Source organism: Adiantum capillus-veneris, chromosome 28, assembly GCF_014529385.1.
Source record: "Adiantum capillus-veneris isolate H3 chromosome 28, ASM1452938v2, whole genome shotgun sequence".
In the NCBI taxonomy this organism is placed as follows: Eukaryota; Viridiplantae; Streptophyta; class Polypodiopsida; order Polypodiales; family Pteridaceae; genus Adiantum; species Adiantum capillus-veneris.
The window spans coordinates 44,575,588-44,591,487 of record NC_140958.1 but is presented as its reverse complement, the minus strand read 5'-3'; positions in this window follow the sequence as shown (position 1 = coordinate 44,591,487).

Sequence of the window (15,900 nt, the reverse complement as noted above, 5' to 3'; positions counted from 1 at the left end):
GTTGGGGTAGCCATTGCTACAAAAGAAATCTGGAAAAAATGGGGGAAACCAGCAATAAGGAAAAACTAGGTTGAAACTCCAATTAGCAGATGGACACATGGAGAAACCTATGGGGTTATTAGAGAAAATCGTAGTGACTTCTTGCGGCATTGAATACGAACATACTTTTGCTATTGTCGATTTTGGCAAGGAGAATAACTATGATATCATACTGGGAAGACCATTCATGAGACAATTGAAAATGGTCCAGGATTGGGGCTACGATCACATATACCTGAGAAATAAGGAAACCACTACACGTGTGAACCTGAAAGACCATAGCTACAAAGATGTGAACAGAACACCGGTAGAGGAGTTTGATTCAGCTACTTTGGCGAGATCCGAATTTCCAGCTTGGTTAGGTAAGCCCAAGGAGTTATGGATGTGTGGGGCCTCGAAATGTGGAAGTCTGAGGCGAGAAGAATATGTTTTAGAAAGGGCTATCGAAGACGAAACTTATATAGGAGAACCCTTTCCAGAGGACACGCTTGAACCATTAGAATGGACACACATTCTATTAACCCTAGATGTTTGTGCAATTCCGGATGGTCCCACAACAAAATTTTGCGACAAGGACGGGTACGACGTGGTTCCGTACTTCATCTTGAGAACTGTACTCGAAAAAGAAACTGAAAAGAACGATACACTGGAAAAGGAAGATAAAGAAGAGGTGTTTCATGACATTCCCGATCATCCAGAGTGGAGAAATGAAGCAGACAACGAGTCAACGGACAATTCAAGCGGAAACGAAGAAACTATAACGGATGTCAGTTTTTATGATTTTCCGAACCAAACTAAACAACGCCAGAAACGCTATAGAGCAAAGAGAAAAACAAAGGGGGTTAGAACCAATCCGATGCCTAGAATAAGAGGAAAAAATCAATTCCTAATGCTAGTAAAGGCGGATGATTGTGTTAAGGACCAGATTTCTGGAAGAATGAGAGGCAATGATCAAAAGAGCTTACGAAAAGACAAAAGAAGCTCAAGAAATCAAGTTCAAAGGAATGAAACGAAAACTGAAACAGAAAAATCAGAAAAGAACAAGCGCAACAGAGAACACACGGAGTCCAAGTTAGAACGTAGAAACAAGTACAGAGAGCTCAAGAAAACTCTGAAAGAAGTTTGGACGACAGAAATTGAGAGTGGAGAGGACAAAAACGCCAAAATCAAGGAAAACATGGATGTTCCCTCTCACTACAGGAAATTCACAATAGAGGATAGGAAGGTGGTATTAACCCAACCTATTCGAGAGAGAAGGGAGAACGAATCTTATGACGGACCGGAAGATGCAAAAAAAGTTGATTTAGCAGCTCCAGGTGAGACACCTAGACCGGTGTACATAGCCACGGATTTATCTCCAGGCGAGGAAGAGAGACTTTTGAGTCTTCTCAGAGAGTACAGGGATGTGTTTGCATGGTCTTATAAGGACTTAAAGAGAGTTGACCCATCGATATGCCAACACACAATCCCACTAAAACAAGATGCAAAGCCTAGCAGACAGAGACCGTACACATATAATGATACGTTTGCTAAGCGAATCAAAGAAGAGATAGATAAGCTAATGGAAGCTGAATTCATATACGAGATTGAACACACCGATTGGGTATCCCCAATTGTGGTGGTACCCAAGAAGAACGGAAAACTCCGAGTGTGTGTCAACTTAAAGAAAGTGAATGCTGCAACAATCAGGGACAATTATCCCTTGCCGATAACTGATCATGTTCTAGAGCGTGTATCAGGGAAAACAGCATACTCCTTTCTTGATGGTTTTTCAGGATATAACCAGCTAGCCATAGCACCGGCAGATCAACATAAAATAGCTTTTGCAACGGAGTGGGTAATTTATGCTTATCGGGTTATGCCTTTTGGTCTAACCAATGCTCCCGCAACCTTCCAGAGGCTGATGACGCATGCTTTCAAAGAATACTTAAGGTTATTTCTAGAAATATACATGGATGACTTATGTGTACATTCTCTTCTGAGAGATGAGCATCTAGAACACCTAAGAAAAGTATTTGAGAAATGTAGGACATATCGCATTTGTCTCAATCCTGAGAAATGTGTGTTTATGGTCCGACAGGGCAGAATTTTGGGACATATTGTCTCACAAAACGGAATATCCACGGATTTAGAGAAGATAAAAGTTATAGTGGATATGCTTAGACCAACCAATGCGAAACAAGTACAGAGCTTTATGGGACATTGCGGATATTATAGACGATTCATTTACATGTACGCTATAATAGGCCAACCACTTTACAGGCTAATAGTGAACTTTGAATGGACAGAGGAGTGTGAGGAATCATTCAAGAAATTGAAAGAGGCACTCATTACTGCTCCAATCTTGAAATCACCAGATTGGGAGAAGATATTCCATGTGCATATAGATGCTTCGGCATATGCAATAGGATGCATTCTGGCTCAGCCAGAAGAAGGAAACATGGATTTTCCTATCTGTTACGCCAGTCAACAGCTCAACAATGCAGAGAAGAATTACACCACAACAAAGCGAGAGGGATTAGGAATGATATATGCTGTGAAGAAATTTGGACATTATCTTCTAGCCAACAAGTTTGTGTTTTTTACGGATCACCAAGCCTTGCTCTACCTAGTGAATAAACCATGCAATACTGGGAGAATAGTGAGATGGTTCATTATCTTACTGGAATTCGACTTCACGGTAGTAGTAAAGAAAGGAAAAACACATCTTAGAGCTGATCATCTTTCACGATTGATGAATGGAGAAGACCCTATAGGAGTAGATGACGACATGCCAGACGCGTACTTGTTCAACATAGAAATGATACCGAAGTGGTCTCAAAATGTCGTTAGCTTATTAACCTATGGAGGAGAGTTTGATAGAAGAGAATACAACCAGAAACATATTGCTATTCAGCAATCCAAGAATCTTCAATTGGTTGCAGGAAGGTTGTATCAATTGGGAAATGATCATGTTTTACGACTATGCATCAATCCTGAGGGAGAACTTCTTTCCTTAAAAGTACAACTACGAAAAGGCCCATAAATGACCAACAACACTTTTCCAATCACAAACGAGGTCATACCCCAAAATCTATGCTCCTAAAGATAGAGCTAGTGCTATAGATGAAACAAGAGGTCCTCTCAAGTTGGAATCTTATTCACAACTATAAATTTGAAAGTCTATAACCTTGGGTTCTTGTGGACAATCGTGCTTTCTGAAACGCTTTGTCTCATCTATACACCATGGTATAGATGAGCCTTCGCAAGTTTAAGATCATCAAAAACATAACTTGATCTTCACACTAGAAGTATGTAGTGCTAAAGTGATAGCTAGAATATCATTAATGGCAAGACTCTTGTTTGTCCATTAGAGTCAGTGGGTTCTTAACTAGATAGATTTGTTCGACCTTTAGAGCAATCATTGATGATTACAAAACAGATGGCTCTTAGCCATTCTGAAATAGACGGCTCTTAGCCCTTCTAAAAAAGATGACTCTTAGCCCTTCCTTTTACCATGTCGACTTAGAAGTTGTTAGTGAAAACATGCCTAATTTCATTATTGCTTTAGAGACATAGGAAAGATAGATAGATAGATAGAGAGAGAGAGAGAGAGAGAGAGAGAGCACGCTGGACGGAGGAAAGTCCCTTAGCCTACTGGGGTGTGTGTGTCACGTGCGTATGCTTCTGTGCATACTATGCATGTCTTGTAGCTTATCCTATAAGGGTACAACATTCTGCTTATACGATGCTCTCTAAAGGAGATGCAACAAAAAATATAAGTCACATCTTGACCCACCTACCCTGTATGTGGTAATGGTCGTACCAGATTGACTTCATTATGGAACTTTGTCTGTGAATGAAGTCCGTTTGATTAAATCATTTTAAATATTCAATATCTTATTGTTCCTTGATAGAGTAGTTGGTGCTATAGCAAAAGCGTAAACAATGATTGAGGGGAATAAATTCCACTTGACTGGCACGCTATGCATGCCACACAGAAAAGGAAATTGGAAGCCCTTGGCTACAGTGACAGTCTCAAGAGTTTGAACCGATATTGGAAGTGCCTTGCACAATCTGTACTGGCATGGATACATCACAATTTGACGCTATCATACATAAAATGTGAGCTTATATCCCTACATTGCCAAAATTCCAAACCTGTGTGCCATTGCCCTTGATCCCAAATCAATGGGCAGTATTGTGACATAGGTGAGAAGCCTTGCTTCGTGTTAAAACTATCAAAGCACTTTGCTTTGTATTAAAGTAGGAAGTCTTTTGCAAAATAAAGATTAAAATACAATAAAAACAAGAAGAACTTGAAATTTTTAACCTTGTCGCGCACTTGTTGCATGTTGGATCCATAAGCAAAATCTTGCTTGAGAGTGAGTTTCAGCTTGATTGTATCTGTTGTCATACTTAAATCTAATATCTACCTATCCCAAATGATTTTCTCATATTGAACTGATCATTTAATGTGGAAAAATGAATGGGAACAAGAGTTAGAATGTAGATATGTGCTTTTAGGCCTATCTCAACACGGGACCAAAGGAGGAGAAGGCTTCATCTCATTGAGGGTCCAAAAAGGAGATGGTCTACCAAAGAGCAGTGAGCAGATAATGGAGCTTAAAAGACCTTAGGGTTAGCTTTATTAAAGACCTTAGGGTTAGCTTTATTAAAGACCTCCAAAGGTTAGTGCTAAAAGTCCTTAAAACTAGGACCTTTAGGTACTTTAGACCTTAGGAAAGCTAGGACTGTGTTTGAGGTGCTTGAGCTGACTAAGGTGCTTGAGGTGCTTAAGCTGACTAAGGTGCTTGAGGTGCTTAATGACTAAGGTGCTTGATGACTAAGATGCTTGATGACTAAGGTGATTGAGGTGCTTGATGAACAAGGAGCTTGAGGTGTTCAAGTCAAACATGAGCCCTATATAGGAGGGGGCGAGCCCTAAAGGTAGGGGATGAGAGAGAACACACTCACACACACTCAAAGCATGCCCAAGACACAAGAGGCATAAAGGACACATGTCAAGCCCCTGGTCATGTTGCCCTCATAGTGTGCTTGAATCCTATTGGATGGCCTTTATGGAGGTCCAATGAGAATTTATATCCAATTAAATAATTAATTAAGCTCTCTCTCTCTCTCTCTCTCTCTCTCTCTCTCTCTCTCTCTCTCTCTCTCTCAAAGGGGGAAAGAGGGACACTTGTCCACATGCTACCTCTATTGCTAGTTATGACCAAAGAGCTTGTGATTGGCTAGGCCTTGGCATGGCCAATGGGGTGTAAGCTAGTGCTAGGAGAGAGGTGGTCGACCAAGGAAAGGGAAAGCTCTCACTTTTGGGCATCCTCACCCATACACTCACACATTGTCTCATGTGTTGAGCAAGAATTCCATCTCCTTCTCCAAGCTTGAGAAGTAGAGAGCCTACACCAACACCTCTTGGCTATGGAATGCAAATCCAACCAAGAGTCAAGCTTCAAAGAAATGATTATCATCTTCTTCATCTCCATTACTATGCTATGTTATGCTCTAAGAGTGATGATATGTGAGGACACTACTTCTTTCTTGTAAGAATACATCTTCTTCTCTTTCCTTCCCTCACTCTCTGCTAGCTCTCTCCACCTTTGAAGGTGTTTCAGATCTTGGGATTGAGGCTAGGGACAAGTTCGTGTTATTGTGAGTTAATTACAAGCATGATATTGGTGCATGAATCTTACCATCTTCATACTATCAACAAGGTCTCAAGGAACACAAATAATGTATTGTACCAAGTCTCTCTTTATGGGAGAATCTATAATACAAAAGCCTTTTGGGGAGGGGGGATCGGCTCCAAGTAAATTCAATCCTCTATTGTTGTCAATTTCACTATTTCTCTCTCTCTCTCTTTTGCAAGTATTGGTCATGACAAGATAACTAGGTATAATGTTTATTTTGCTACCTTCAATCAAGTACTCTCCCTACGTTCATTAAGAATTCTCTTAAGGAAATGCTCACTATTGTCACTTTAATTCCGCTACAATCAATGTTATTCGCCATATTCTATTACATTGGTATCAGAGCTATTGGTTTCTCTTTTCTTGCTTACGAAGAGAGGTCCTTAAGTTGTCCATGAAAGTTTGGAGTTGTTCATTGCAAGAGGGTAAGTGGGACACCATTTATTATCCCGGTTGGAATGAATAAAGCTCGAGGTAGACCGTTGGGAACTATAGACTTAATAATGGAGTCTTTCGAGGCTTTCCTTTGGCCATTATTGAGCTACTAGCAATCTCAATAGAAACTATATCAACCGAGCACTGATAGACCCTCTCCACTACTCTTTGCAATTAACAGTCTGTAAACCATGGGTGTGGTTGCTTGAGTGCTAATTTTTAAAAGTTAAGAAGAGTTGCAACTAAAGTTTTGAGGTTGCCAAAGAACAAAGTAGCATATACATAAATTTAGTTAGCATGGATGATAATAATAAAGAGAATAGAATGAATATTGACGACTTTGATTTTGCACATAAAGGTGCTACTAATGATGCCCCCATGTTTGTGAACTATCTTGTCACTAGGGTGCAACAAGCCATGGGCAACGCCGCTTTACAAGCCAAAGTTGCCCAACAACTTCGCACCCATGGGATTCTCCAAAACCCCAAGAAGAGAGAGAGCTGAGGAGGCCTCTTGTTGAGACTCCCAAAAGAAGTCTCTCTGTGGTGAGAGAAGAGGAGGAATCATACAAAAGAGATGTGGCTCCGCAAAGTCAACTCCCTAGCCTAGTTGCCCCCAAGGTGCATTCAAATCCTATTGGATGGCCATAGAGGTGGACCAATGAGAATTAGGCTAGAGTAAATTTAGTTTAATTCATTTAAAAAACACTTGATAAAAGAACCAATAGAAATTAAGCTCTCTAGAAGACTATTGGACAGTCTTCCCCAAGGGGTCCAATGAGCATTCAGCAGCCCAGTGGCTTGCCTGATTCCTATTGGCCAGAAGACTAAGGGGTCCAATGAGAGTTTAATCGCATTATTTAAATACCTAAATCTCTCACAAAAGGGGAAAGGGGACACATGTCACAAGGCTATCACTTATGCTTCTTAATTATCATTCGCTAAGCTTTGCAGGGTCCAATAGGATGCCAACATGAGTAAACAGCAAGAGGGGTCGACCAAGAGAAAGAGGGGGCTGATTTTGGCAAGTCATTATCACACGCACACTCACACAATCTCATGTGTGGAGTAAAGAAGAGCTCAGCTTTAATGGAAATCTCATCATCTACTCCAAGCTTGTGAGAAGGGAGGCCTACACCAACAACTCTTGGCTTTGTGATGCAAATCCAACCAAGAGCCAAGCTCCAATGCATGCTCATCTCCTCTACCATGATAATTACTAAGCTATGCTAAGCTATTATGAGTGATTATGTGAGGAGACATACTTCTTTCTCGTAAGAATACTCCTTCTTCCTCTCGATCTACTCTCATACCCTGATAGCTCTCACCATCTTCGAAGGTGTGTGAGGTCTTGGGTCTGAGATCATGAGGGAATTGATGTTGTGTTTTATAAGTGTGAGCTTGGTGGTGGAAGCTTCCATCTTCATTGCACCAGCAAGTTATTGAAGGAACACAAAGTATTGTATTGTAAAATGTCTCCCTTGATGGGGGAAACCTATAATACAAAGCTTTTTGAAGGGGGGACTGGCTCCATGTAAATCCGGTCCTCAATGTTGTCAATAGCTTAATTTATCTCTCTTTTTGAAGTGTTGTTCATGCCTATCTAACTAGGTGTTATGCTCTTGTTGCTCTCTCCATCCAAGCACTCTTGCTATGCTCATTAGGAATCTATTATAAGGAAATGCTCACTATGTCTATGTTATTTTCCACTACACACAAGTTACTAGGTCATTAAATGTTACACTTACCCTACTCCTAGGTATTGAAATGAAACATGAAACAAAAACATACAAAACGGTACAAATTAAAGTCGAACTAAACACGGTACATCACGCTGAAAGTAATGAGAAAATGGGAGAATGAAATGCTTTTGGCTATCTCACTCACAACCCTCTTTACCTCTCAAGAATAGATATAGTAAGCCCTTGACTTCTAGACTCTACCAAGCACTAAACCCTGGGTCTAGCTGCCTGAGTGCTAATGTGTAAAGGAAGTGGAATGTAAAATCAAAGTCTCTAAGTAAAAGCTACGACTCAGTCACTCACCACCTAAGGATCACTATCCCCGGTAGCAGCGCCAATGTTAGTGGGTCACTGTGATAGCATAGCTTTCTAGCACTAACACAATGTCCATCCTTGGGGAAGCGACTCGGATGGGGCATGGAGACTCTTTGAGGGTGCCAACCTTAAGAAGCGAACCTACAAAATAACACTATCTCTAACACATGCAAATCTATCTCTCTTAGATTTGGAAATTTGCCTATGTCCTACGTCTCCGCACTTAATTATCAACCTGTTTCGACACTCAAATGGAATCCAAATTCTACAAAACTTTAGGATGATGTCCAGGACACTTAGGGGCACTAACCTACAAAGTTTGGTTGCATTTTGAGGAGGTATAAAAATCATAATCCATCATAATCAAGGTCCTAGAAATTGCAACAGAACATACCAGAAAGGTCACCCTAGGGTCTAGGAACACTCTCCTATGGTTAGAATGTCAAAAAACAGTCATTAATGCTCTCAAATCAATAGATATAGCCTACTAACACATAGACACAAATCACAGCAAAATCGACAATGAAAGTACTTGAATGAAAGAGCATTGAACACGGAACACAATGCAAGTTTCAAAACTTAAATGTCATTACCAGAGCTCGAGATATGATGATTACAAGTTGCCAAAGAGTTGTTACTCTCGGTTGTACACTCAATACTTCAAAACTTGATAATGATAAGTGTCATTTTCCCACTTTACAACATAGGCTTTATACCTAGGGCTATCTTGGCCAATGGCCAAATTTACAAGCCCTAGACCTTTTGCAGACTTTGCAATTTAACATCTTAGAGCTTGCCCATTTATAATCAAGGACTACAAATAATTACGAGGCTTTTCAAAAAATAAATGAAGAGATATGAAAATTTTATGCTCATGGAGGAAGGGTCAACTCAAAGGGTGTTTGTCTGGCTTGACAGCCAACATGTGCTCATGCATGTGCATGTTCCTGTGTGTGTGTGTGTGTGTGTGTGTGTGTGTGTGTGTGTGTGTGAGAGAGAGAGAGAGAGAGAGGAGTGTATCCAAGAGCATAGGATCCTATACTTTTAATATTATTTATTTCAACTTAATTTTAACATTGTGGCTCCATTAAATCCATTATCACACTTAAAACAAAAACATTGTGGATACATGTGCCATATGCCATGATGTTCACGATAGTTAGGAGTATACCTGGATGTGAGTCTGTAGGGAGATCTAAGAAAATGCATGAGTACATGAGTATTAAGTGTGAGAGACATCAAGGCTCCTTTCACACAAGGAGTATGTGAGTGTATATGAAGTACAAATCAACACAAGAACCTCAAGATGAAAATATTAACCACACACCAAGGCGTTTCATAGTGCATCCACATTTACGTCCCATGTTGTAATCTATCAAACTTAACACACTCCATAAAATTTCATATTCATTAAACGATTTATCCTTCATGTAAGCAAGAAAATGCTTAAGCTCAACTCATCATATCACCTTGTAAAATACCAATGGAATGTGTCAAACAACTAGGTGAAACAAATGTGATCTTCAACCCAATTTTGCCAAACCCGTGGTTTAATGTTGCCATGAAAAGGAGACAAACAACCTTGGCACAACTTAATTGCTTGCAAATAAGGATAATAGCACCACTAACACCTTTCAAACGGATGTTGTTGTCATGTAGAGTAGGAGAAAATGCCAAACTTCTATTGAAAAAAAAAACCCAAGAACTGTAGGAGATAAGCCAAGAGGTGTGTAGATAAGAGGGCTTGAGATGACATGAAGAGAGAGAAAAGCAATGTGGAAGAGATACCCTTCCTCTCTTTACAGCAAGTGTGTGTAGTGAGGCCTTTAAAGTGAAAGTTTATGGAGGGTTTTTGTGTAGGGATTGAGAAATGAGAGACAAAAAAGAGGACACGGGGCTCAATTTTTTTTGTAAACTGTACCATTCTTTCTACATGTTTGTGGTGCAAAACAGGCATTCACCCATAATTCCTACTAGTAGCTACTGCATCTATTCACATTTTATTAGTAGGAATCTTTTGAGATTCCTACTCCTCAGTTTGCCAACCTTGAAGGGGTTCACTTATACAGTGCCCCCCCCCATGCCGCCCCCCTTCTGCCAAGCCCCTTGCACTCATTTTCCCTGCTCTTCAAGTGATCCCTCTCTCGCTACCTGGTGCACTCCGCACCACACCAGCAACTAGGAACAGTCCTCTGGCTGTTGCTGTAGTAGCTCCATTCCTGGCCCAAGGTGCCCCTGCAAACTGGTGCTCCTGTAGTTGAAAAGAGCTCACCCATGACCCGACAAAAAAGGAGAGTGTCTGCGCTTTGTGGGTTGAGAGAGAGAGAGAGAGAGAGAGAGAGAGAGAGAGAGAGAGAGAGAGAGAGAGAGAGAGAGAGAGAGTCTACACATGAAAAAAAAAGATAGATAGAGAGGCCCTTGCCTTCCCCTCACAATCTGTGTGCAATGCAAGAGGCACAACTGCCTTTCTCTCCCCATTCTCTAAGCATTTCCAAATGCAGCGAGAGGGTTCTTGCTCCTGCTCCTTTGTTTCTTCCCCTCGTGCTCCTGCTCCATGGTGAGTTTATCAAATCTTCATGCTCCTCCCAACTTGCAAGTTGTTGAAGGCCTCCCGATTTGTCTCCTGCCTACTTGCCACTCCAGGTCTCGCCTGTTGCAATCCCACTTCCCCCGCTCGTTCTTGATAGTGCCATCCCCAAAGTGACACACACAAACACACATTACACATCTTGCCTCACTAGAAGCTGAGAGAGAGAGAGAGACACAGAGAGAGAGAGAGAGAGAGAGAGAGAGGGAAGTTAGCAGGTAGCAAGTAGGTATGAACCCATTTCCTTTGAAAGAAATGGGTAATGGGTGATGAACAAAAAGAGCAGTGTGAGATGGAGACAGTGATGACAGGAGGTAGGCGAGACATGGCAGGTCCAGCGAGCCAAGCAAGGGAGGGTGGGGGAGGTGTGTGATTTGATCTCTCTCTCTCTCTCTCTCTCTCTCTCTCTCTCTCTCTCTCTCTCTCTCTCTCTCTCTCTCTCTCTCTCTCTCTCTCTCTCTCTTTATCCTTCTAAAGGACATGAGACTCTTCATCCATGTGATTTCTTGGGGTTTTGTTTCACCCTTGGCAATCATTGAATACACAAATCTCTCTCCTATTTGGAATGTATCTTGCTCTCAGATAGCATCCAAGAGAAAGGCCTTTCCCTCTCTCTCTCTAACTCTCTTTCTCTCTACATCGTGATAGAATCTATCAGGTTTTCTATCCTGAATTATCATTTTGCTTCTCTCAGGATGCTTTCAACCCCAATAATATATATATATATATTTGGTTATCCCTCTAAAAAAAATCGAACTCTATATCTAGTGTTGCCATAATATATCACTTGGTTTTACTTTAACCCTTGGCAATCATAGGCTGCATGGTTTTTCACCTTTACTGATATATCTTGCTCTCCTTATGCATAGCAACTGCTATCTAATGGTTACCCCAGTAAATGGGTCTTTTGCTTGAACTACCTCATGGCCTGAAAAATGATGTGCTGCCACCTGGGCATGGGTGCCCAAGGGGTGTGTAAATGAACTTTTGGGCGCCTACTGGGCTTTGATTAAATTGCTGTTTTTAGGCCATCATTTCGACGTGACAGAGGTACAAACAAAACGAGCTGGATGTAGATTTTGTTCGCTGTTCGCTCTATTTGGGGGCTCTTGAAAATGGCACCGCCGCATATCCTATGCCTTGGTGGGTAGATATTCAAGAGATGCAGATCCTTCTGCTTCGGATCGGGCTCCACAACCAGCTAGTCGTGTGGGGAGAACATCACCTTATTAGGTTAGCTGATGCTCACTTAGCTTCCATTCGGTTAAAGGGTCTATTTCTAATTTCATTCTGTTGTGTACGTTCAATCGGGTGTGTGCTTCAACTCTCCAAGCGTTTTTGGCGATGGTTCCTAGCAAGAAAACACCTTTTGACACTACAAAGGTACTTATGCGGTCTATTTTGGCATTGGTGAATAACCTCTTTGGTAGGAAAGGATATGTTTTACTGGAAATTGTTGATTATGTTTTATTGAATATTCCATTGCTGTCGATTATACTGTATGGGTTGTGATATGCAGTACGTACTCAATGATCGTATAGATGTATTATTTAATGAGGTATATGCCTTTGAATGGCTTGGTGAACTGGCCATATGGGTGTACAATGGCTGGTTGCATTGTATAAATAATGATTTTGAACTTAGTATACTGGCCATGGCTGGATAAATTTTGAATGCTCCATTATCTGTTGACTTTGAAATAATAGATTGGCTCCTTGCCAATCCTCGATATGTGGTACTCGGAGTTGTTCTCTGCTGGCCTTAGTAGTTGCCGACTAGCCCTATGTCTAAATATAGGATGTATGTGTTTCGGATGTTCTATTAAATGTTGGTTATGAGGTAGTGTATGCTATTTGGTCCTAACTTCTTGCCGACTGGTTGGTCTTTCTTTCTATGGCTTCGTTACAAAATCTTAAGCTGTTTGTTTCAGGCTGTAGTACGGCTCATTGTATCCATTATGGTGTTTGGATTGAGAAAGAGAGGAGTCTCGGGCTATGGAATTGATCTTCTCTCTCTGTTTGAGGGGTTGGGGTTGATTTACCTTAACTCTTGGCTTTATCTGGTAGTGGTATGTTGGAATGGATGGACTGACCATATGTCTAATCATTGGTTGAACTTTGATGTGATATTCTATTGTGTGTTGTTAGTGGAATAGATAATCGGGTCCCTACTGATGTTTGGTATAAGGGAGGATATGTTACCCTTTGCTGGTCCTGGCTGTTTTTTGCCGACTGGTTTGCTGGTTATTTCACTGCTGCCGACTCTTGGGGTTGATTTACCTTGACTCTGGACATTATCTTGTTTTAGTGTTGGAAAGGATGGACTAGCCATGTGTCTAATCATTGGTTGGACTTTGATGAGTTGTTCTACTGTGTGTGGTTATTGAAATAAGTTGATCGGGTCCTTGTCGATGTTTGCTATAAGGTAGGATTTGGTGATAGGTTCCAAGCCGACCTTTGGGAAGGGGTAATGGTTGCTATACATTACTGGCCCTGGCTATTGCAGTTAATCCTCTCTCTATCTCTTTTCTATGTCTCTCACCAGCTATTGTATACAGAAAACATATGGATGGTGTGAAGGACTAGGTGTTATCTGGCCGGTTGGCTGGACTGGTTGGCCGAGTGTATGGCTTGGTTGGTTGGGTTATCCTTGACCGACTCTTGTGTTATTGCTGGCTGGGTACTGAAGTCGCGGAGCGGAGCGTGGGTCGACTCTCTCACACACACACACACACAGTGAGCTTACACAGTACAGTACGCAGAGAACTGTTAGAAGGGTTATCTCCCAATACCTTAGTATTCACAAAGTATAAGTTAGTATATACAAAGAGTTAGAGGGAAGTGAGTTAGGCGGGCGGCCAGCCAGCCATATCCGCATAAGAGGCCACTTGGGCTTTAATCCCAACAACCTCCCACTTAAAGTCCAATGTGGCACTTTAAGTAATCGTAAATCTATGAACATAAATGTACAAAGATTTACATGGCTGCCATCTATCCAATGCCCAATAACTCACGACAATGCACAAAGCCCTCTCCTGGAAGTCCCTTTGTGAGTAGATCAGCAGGATTGTCCTTGGTGTGGATCTTCAGCAGTTGTATCTGCTTGTCTTCAAGTACTTCCCTAATGAAGTGATATTTGACATCAATATGCTTAGTCTTCGAATGGAACACTGGATTCTTTGCCAATTGTATAGCACTTTAACTATCACAATATAACTCTGGCATATCCACTTTGATTCCCAAGTCTGCAACCAATTTACCAAGCCAAATAGCTTCTTTGCATGCCTCATTTGCTGCAACATACTCAGCTTCTGTAGTAGACTGCGTAACACAATCTTGTAATCGAGATCGCCATGATATGGCACCTCCAGCCAATGTAAAGACATAGCCTGATGTAGATCTCCTCTTATCCAAGTCTCCTGCATAATCTGAGTCAGTGTATCCTCTGACACTCAAATCCTGACTACCATAGCATATGCGCATACTCTTTGTATGTTTTAAGTATCTCATGATACCTTTCACTGCCTCCCAATGTTTCTTGCCGGGATTTGACATATATCTGCTAACCACTCCCACTGCAAATGCAATATCCGGACGTGTAGCAATCATTGCATACATCAAACTACCCACTGCAGACGCATATGGAATCTTATCCATTTCAGCCTTTTCTTCCTCAGACACAGGACAATCTTGTTTGCTAAGTTTCACATATGGTGGCAATGGAACACTCAATGCCTTTCCCTTCTCCATATTGAAACGTTGCAAAACCTTGTCAATATACTCTGTTTGAGATAACCAAATCAACTTCTTTGATCTGTCTCTCTCAATGCGCATACCAAGTATATGACTTGCCTCACCCATGTCTTTCATGTCAAACGATTTTGCCATCTTTGACTTCAAAGCTGAAATTTCTTCCAAGTGTTTGCCAGCAATCAACATGTCATCCACATACAAAATAAGGATCAGCCAACTGCCATCCTTAGCCTTCTTTGTATATAGACAGTGATCGAACTCACTACGTTTGTAGCCTTGAGAAAGCATAAACTGGTGGAACTTATGGTACCATGCCCTCGGTGATTGTTTTAAGCCATAAAGACTCTTTAACAACTGGCATACCAAATGTTCCATGCCTTTCTCAACAAACCCTTCTGGCTGCTGCATGTAAATTTCCACATCTAAATCACCATGCAAGAACGCTGTCTTGACATCCATTTGGTGCAACACCAAATCCAATATAGCAACCAATGCAAGAAAGCATCTCAATGTAGTCATCTTGACCACTGGAGAGAAGACTTCATCAAAGTCAATGCCTTGTTCTTGCTTAAATCCCTTGGCAACAAGCCTTGCTTTGTACTTTGGCTGACTATCATGAGCGGTGATCTTATACCTGTAAACCCATTTACAAGGTAGAGCCTTTTTGCCCTGTGGTAATTTAACCAACTTCCATGTCTGGTTTTTATGCAGAGCTGTCATCTCTGACTGCATGGCCAACTGCCATTTTTTTGAGTCAACCACTTGTAATGCTTCCTTGTAACAAGATGGTTCTCCGCAATCTGTGAGCATGACATAATTTAGAGATGGCACATAACGATCAGGTGGTTTGGAGACACGCTCAGAACGTCTCACCACAACTGATTGTGCCTCTCTAGCCACTATAGGCTGGTTCTGAGCCTGACCATGCTGTCTTGATGTGCTAGCACTAGGTCCATCTTCCTTGAAGACAACTCTTCTGATCTCCTCTGTCTTCTCTGGCTTAGCGTGAAACTTGGCTTCATTGAAATGCACATCATTGCTACGAATAAGCTTTCTGGACTCAGGATCCCAAAGCCGGTAACCCATCTCGCTCGATTCTCCGTAGCCAAGAAATATACACTTCTTGCTCTTTGGTTCTAACTTATTTCTGAACTCCTTAGGAATATGGCTATAAGCTTCACAACCAAAGACTCTGAGATGCTTATACGAAGGTGCCTTGCCTGTCCATAGCATCTCGGCCACTGCACTCTTATCCAGAACCCTACTAGGAGACATGTTGATCAAATGGACTGTTGTAGCCACTGCTTCCGCCCAAAATCCATCAGGCAACTCAGCATTTGA